Source organism: Protopterus annectens, chromosome 16.part0 (assembly GCF_019279795.1).
Source record: "Protopterus annectens isolate FY-2018-M chromosome 16.part0, PAN1.0, whole genome shotgun sequence".
Lineage (NCBI taxonomy): Eukaryota > Metazoa > Chordata > Ceratodontiformes > Protopteridae > Protopterus > Protopterus annectens.
In genome coordinates, this window is record NC_056750.1 from 585121407 (window position 1) to 585127449 (window position 6043).

The 6043-nt window shown below is 41.2% G+C and overlaps 1 long non-coding RNA gene across 1 annotated transcript in view; it reads left to right on the plus strand.

Annotated features, from left to right (window-relative positions):
• The window catches only part of LOC122790818, a 50634-nt gene extending 47341 nt beyond the window's left edge, over positions 1-3293 (plus strand). The window contains exon 4 of the long non-coding RNA XR_006363043.1: positions 2917-3293. This is a non-coding gene — a long non-coding RNA (uncharacterized LOC122790818). The remainder of the gene's footprint in view (positions 1-2916) is intronic.
• Positions 3294-6043: the final 2750 nt, after the last annotated feature.

The window sequence follows — 6043 nt, forward strand, 5'->3', positions numbered from 1 at the left end:
ACTAGTTCTGGATCTATCTTTCGTAAATCCATATGAGATTGGGCCCAAGTCAAGTGCTGTCACTTCACAACTTGTTACCTCCTCTTAAACCTATTTTTCAATCTATTGTTGCTAGAAAACTTGTCACATCTATGTTCACCCATACTTCAGGAGTTTAGGTTTGTCTGGATCCCATCACCAGTTCTTTGCCTTATCCTTTGATCATGTTTTGTACAGTGTATAGTCCAGTGTCTAGTTCCAGTTTTAGTGTATTGCTGACTACAAAGTATCCACATGCTTCCATTTTTAGACCACATCTTTCTAGAGCCTGTTTCAGTGTCTAGAATCTCTTGAGGGGATTGCAAGAGATCATAGATTCATACTAAGCTAACTGCCCTTGCGAGCCATTTTTTAAGCTTAGCCAATTATCCCTTGTACCTTGTGTTTGTAAGGCAAACACCTTAACCATTAGGCCACCCTCCCAACCCCCTCATATTAGCCTAACTTTACACAGGATTGTAATAGTGGGGTAGTGTCTGAACTATAAGATCTTTTTTCTTCCACAGGAAAAAAGATCTAGATTTCTACGGCTTTCCACTTGAGAGAAAATAAGTCAGGCTTTTGGATGTCCGGTTCTTCAGGTACCACTATCTTTCATGTGGAGTCTTACTAGTGGTATCAAGTCTTTGGTTGAAGCACCAACATCCTTTGCCTTTTCAAATCCCTGTGCTGGGGTTTGTTAGAAATCACTTGGAAGACTGCAGATATCCCTGCTCCAAACAGTTGGTCTCCATTAACACCTGACTTTGCTTTGAGAGCAGTTTAAGGAGAGATGACTGCAAGGTGTGTGGAACACTAGTGACAGACAAGCTCGTAACTAGGAAAAATGCTTGCATTGATCAAGGAACTCTACTCTAATCCTCAAAGGTCATTGTGGTGACTTCTTTCTGACCCAGGCAACAGTGATTCTGTAGTAGAAATGGCCAGACCCAAGCAACAGTGGCTCACTAGTGGAAATGGCCAGGGGCAATTACCGCATTCTTCCTCGGTGTATCTACTCTAAAGATCAGGGGTGTTTGATGTACCTTGACCCCAGTCTTCTTTGACTGCCTAGAAGATAGGGTCTTAATTCCCTTTAGGCACCCGTTTACTGAGGATGTGTAATTGGTATTAACGGGCAAAAAAAACCTGCTACTAGAATTTCACATTGGCAAATGGGAAACGTTTTATTTTTTCTTGGTGCCAACAACATAACCAGTACCTCTTCTGGGCTAGTTCTCTCAGTATTTGAGTTGCTGTCCTGTGGCCTTTCTTCATAAAGGTCCACTTATTTGCCATTTCAGTATGCCTGCCTATGGATCTTCCTCTTTCAGTGCAGCAATGTTTTTGAAAATTTTGCATCAGAATCTTCCAAGAAAACTGGTGGCCCTTCCTTAGTCTTAATTTTGCTAGAGAAGCGAGTACTTGCTCCATTTTGAACCAGCTAATCTGGCAACTTGAGGTTAACATGGAAAATGTTAGATTGCTCTGACCTATGGAAGAAGTGTACCTTGCTTTGAAAGTTCTTGAGTTGAACCCTCCCTCACTTTCCATAGAGATGGGGGTTTCTTTGAGGACTACCACTTATTCCTAAAGTGGTATTTGTTTCATTTAAGCCCAGCTATTGCCCCATTTTCTTTCCTGAACCTAAACACGAGTATAATTTATACCTTGGATGTCTGCAGACAACTAGAGTACCGTCTTGATGGAACTAAATCTTTCAGATCATTGTATCGGGTCAGTTCTTGTGAAGAAGGTACAATACTTTCCAAATGGTTCTCTGGCTATTCCCTTCTCTCCACAACAAACTATTCTATGCAGAGTCAAGGCCCACTCTGCCAGGGCCTTGGCTTCAGCTGCCCTTTTTGGAAAGGGTAGTATATTTGTGCTGGTTTGTCCCTAGTTCAAGCTTGGGACCATTCTCCACAGGCTCTGGACCCTTCCAAAGTTTTATTTCGTGTAATCTAGCCACATAGCCAAGGTTACTGCTGCATTGATTGATATGAACATAGTACAGTGTTGTAAGTAAATACACCACAACAGTATATATTCAAATTATCACTGCTGCACCAGTCACTCTTCCTTATATATTTATTTGATTTTCTTTTTTCTTTTTTTTTTTTTTTCCTGCTGTCATTAGCAGTTTAAGGCTAAAGTCTCTTGATATGAAAGCTCTGAGGAACTTCACCCAGTTTTTTTTTCTCTGCTCAAGCTGGCTGGCCTAGGCGTGTGGTTAGTACCATGAAGCTTTGGAAGCTGGATGGCTGTTGCATCCTTTGCAGGATGTAGCCCATATAGATAAGGTTACTTCAGCGGTGATCATTCGTGCATCTACTGTTATGGTAAGCTTAATTGTACACCAGCAGTTTCTCACATGTACTTTATGCTGTACAGCTGCAGATAAGTTAATTGCTTGCACCTCAGATTGAGCCTAATTTTTTCCCGACAGGTTTACCAGCAGCAGCAGTGTGAAAGGTTGTTTAGGGCTCAAACAAGAGTTTCAAATTTCCTTATTTTGACTTCACCAGTTTGACATAGCACATCAACATTGCATGGAGGTGTTTGTGAAAAGCAAAACTGACAAGACCTTGGTTTTGCAGAGGAAAGCGAAGCCTGGTGTACAATAACCTTAGTGTTTTGCATAAGCAGCTTCAATCAAAGGTTAAGATGAGAAAGTACTCCTGCCTTGTATTTCCAACTTGCTGCATCTTGGTCATGACTCTTGCACAGGCCTTTGTGTTGTGGAATAGCTTCCTTTTTTCATGATGACTAGAGCAAGTAACGTGACAGTTTGAGTACCAGTTTGTAGACATGGATCCAGGTGTTTGCAGTAGACTTTAAGACTAAAACTGGATTGCATCTGGTCAGTCATTTCTGAATGTTTTCTTTTTTTGACAGGATTGTTCCTGTGGATCGATGTGAAGAAATGAGGCATTGACTTTGCACCCAGAGCGAGCCTTGAAGCAGCAACTGAACATAATTTCAGATATTTTGTTGTATAAAACTGTTGTGTAGCTAAGCTGCTGTTGATAAATTTGTAACATTTATGCATTGTCCCATGGTTTTGCATTGGAAACTGTATGTAAAGCTGATTTGCTGTTTAACTGCAAATTAGAGGTTTCTCTTCTGACATGCAATCTTAAATTGCACTTTCTTGTGCTGTTCATTTCATGCAATTTGTTTAATGTAATTGTACTTGGGCTGTGTTCACCTTGCTGTGAAGGGAATGTATAATGTAATGTGGAACTGGACATTGGATAAACCCTTAAGAACTGCTTATTGGCTCAGTGCTGTGTGATGTAGACTTGTGTATACCAGACTACTAATTTGATATTCACAGGCTACTAGCTAGAATTTTAAAATCCACAGGTATTTAAGCCCTGACTTTGAGAGGATTTCTGTCTGTACACAGAGTGGAGGAGGGGTGTTGACAAACTCTTATCTGAGATATAAAAGTATCCTATTTTTTTTTGGCTTGTTGTTGTTTCTAGCAATTCATATATAGCACTTTTTATTGCTTGCTGCATAGTTTTTACTGCATTCTATTGCTATTAACTAATCTGCACGGGTAACTAATTTTTTTGCAGTTAAAAGCATAAGGTAGTCTGCTTCTCTGTTTAAAAACTTTCATTTTGTGGCTTTCTGTAGAGTTTTGCTGTCCTAAAGAGTGTATGCTAATAGCTTTATATACCCACCCTCCCTGTTGGTGTCTGGTTATACTTGGCTTTGCAGTTGCCCACCCTACTGTAAATTTGATCTGGGACACTTCCCAGTCTAGTGTCATTAGCGCATTCTGCCTAATACAGAGAGAACATCTGAGAAGGCTTTCTGTTCCTTTCTCCCTTTCAAAAAAATAAAAAGTGCCTGAATCTTGTGTTCTGACTGTGTGCTTCTCAAACATTTTGGAAATAGAGTATTTTAGAGCATTTATTATAACTGTATTTGCCTTAATATTGCTACAACTCAAGTGCTCTAGGTTGCACTGCATCTGAATTGTTTGTTTTAGCTGCTTTTCTGTATATATAGACTTTTCTGTATATAACTAGCTATTTATTCTGCTGTATTACTGCCTCCTAAATAGTTTCACTTGCCTTGCCTCATTTAAAAAGTTTTAAATTGCTAATTTTGTAAAGTTTTTTTAATTGCATTTACTGTTACACACAAGTGTTGGCCTTTTCTGTGTTATTGCATTGTTTAGCTTTTTTTTAACAGAAAAGTGTTTGCTAGTTTCCCACCTTTCCTAGCCAGTCCAGATCCCAGGCTTTGCTTGTCTCAGGACTTTTTCTGTGTTCCGAGCTATCCAGACTTTGTTGTGGTAGAGGGAAGTCCTACTGCTTACCAGTGGAAGTGGTGATCCTTGTACATGTTTCCATCTCTGAAATTGTAGCTTTATTGGCCTTTTTTTGGCCGATTTCTATCCCTTTCAACTTTCTGGCTTAAACATGTGTTTGCACATTTCTCACATCGTGCAGCACCATGAGGCTACAGTTAAATTATTCCAGGTGCCAGAAAGTCTGCTCTTCAAATTTTCCTTTATAATTAGCTGGTTTCTCAGTAGTAGCACTAAAATCTGAACCCCTATGACCTAGCACTTGCTCTAGAACCTGCTGGAAAGCACTAGGAAGCCTGAAAGTGATACAAGCACTCAACTCTCCTGGTCAATAAGGAGAAATTAATCTTGGGCACTAAACGGCCTATAATTGCAAAATACCTTGCAAAGGTAAGGGAAAACGGCTCTTATACTTTACAAAAAAAGCACCTAAACAGGCATGTCCAAGGGTCAGCTTCTGGTAATTTTCTCCTGTCCACCTGGTGAATCTGGGCATTCTGGGGCAATGCGCAACTACCTCATGTACCCTCTCCTCCTACCACCAAACACTACAACCTGCGAGAGATGCACTTACATAGCCAAACTGGAAGCAAAGCTCTCTCTCTAGCTAAGATTGTGCTACAGTCCAAGAGGAGAAGGTTAACACCTGCACTACACCTCAAGCAACTTGTAGCTCTTCAAAACCCACACAACACTAAACCCACATATGCAGAGGCCCTTAACATTAACCTGCCCAAGCAACAAGTACCTCTGAAGCTGAAACGCAAGCTTAACACCAGTCACAACCAAAGTGACACATGGCTCAACACCAGTGTGCCACCCAACAGCCCTTAAGGCAAGACCATGTACCTAACACTTGAGTCATAGGTGACTCTAGTCAGGCGCACTGTCCCACTCACCAGGCTGAACAAGAAGAAAATTAGGTGCAAAATCCACCACAACGCATGCACTCAAGTCACTCCACAACAAGTACAAATATGACTTTGTCCATGCTGGAGTGAATAAAGAGTATAAAAGCAAGATTCCATAAGCATAATGTTGTTCTGAAGAAGGCTGTTCACAGCTGAAAGCGCTTAACCTGCTTTTTGTTTGTCTAATCGAGAATAAATTTTATTTCATCTAAGTACGAGCAGTGGTTATTCTGGTCACCGTCCAGACATTTCACTTGGTTGCATGCTGGAGTGAATGACTTGAGCCGTACCTTCCTGGACTACATGGAAAGAGACATGGAGGAGCTCTTGGATCATGTGGCCCAGGCAGGTATTACCCTAGCCCTGAGTAGCATCCTGCCTTCGCCCAGAATGATGCCACAGTACAAGGACAAAATGATTGACCAACAATTGGCTAAGCTTCTGGTGTCATTCAAAGGAGATCCAGTATCTGTCTGCCTGGGAAGACGTGATCGACAAACCACGGTTCTTTGCCAGATATGGTCTGCACTGGTCACCCCTGGGATTCAGGTTACTGGCTAAAGCTCTTGCCACCCCTATAGAGCCTTTTTTAGACAAGGTTTAAAGGACAAAACCACCACCATAACAGATACAAGCATGCAAACTCTGAAGGTAATGCTACTCAATGCTAGAAGTCTAAACCTCAAAAATGCACTCTCGAGGCACTCCTAAAAATGGAGAACATCTATATCTGTGCAGTAACTAAGGCTGGATTCAAGGCTCCAGAGAACGCACCTGCAATACC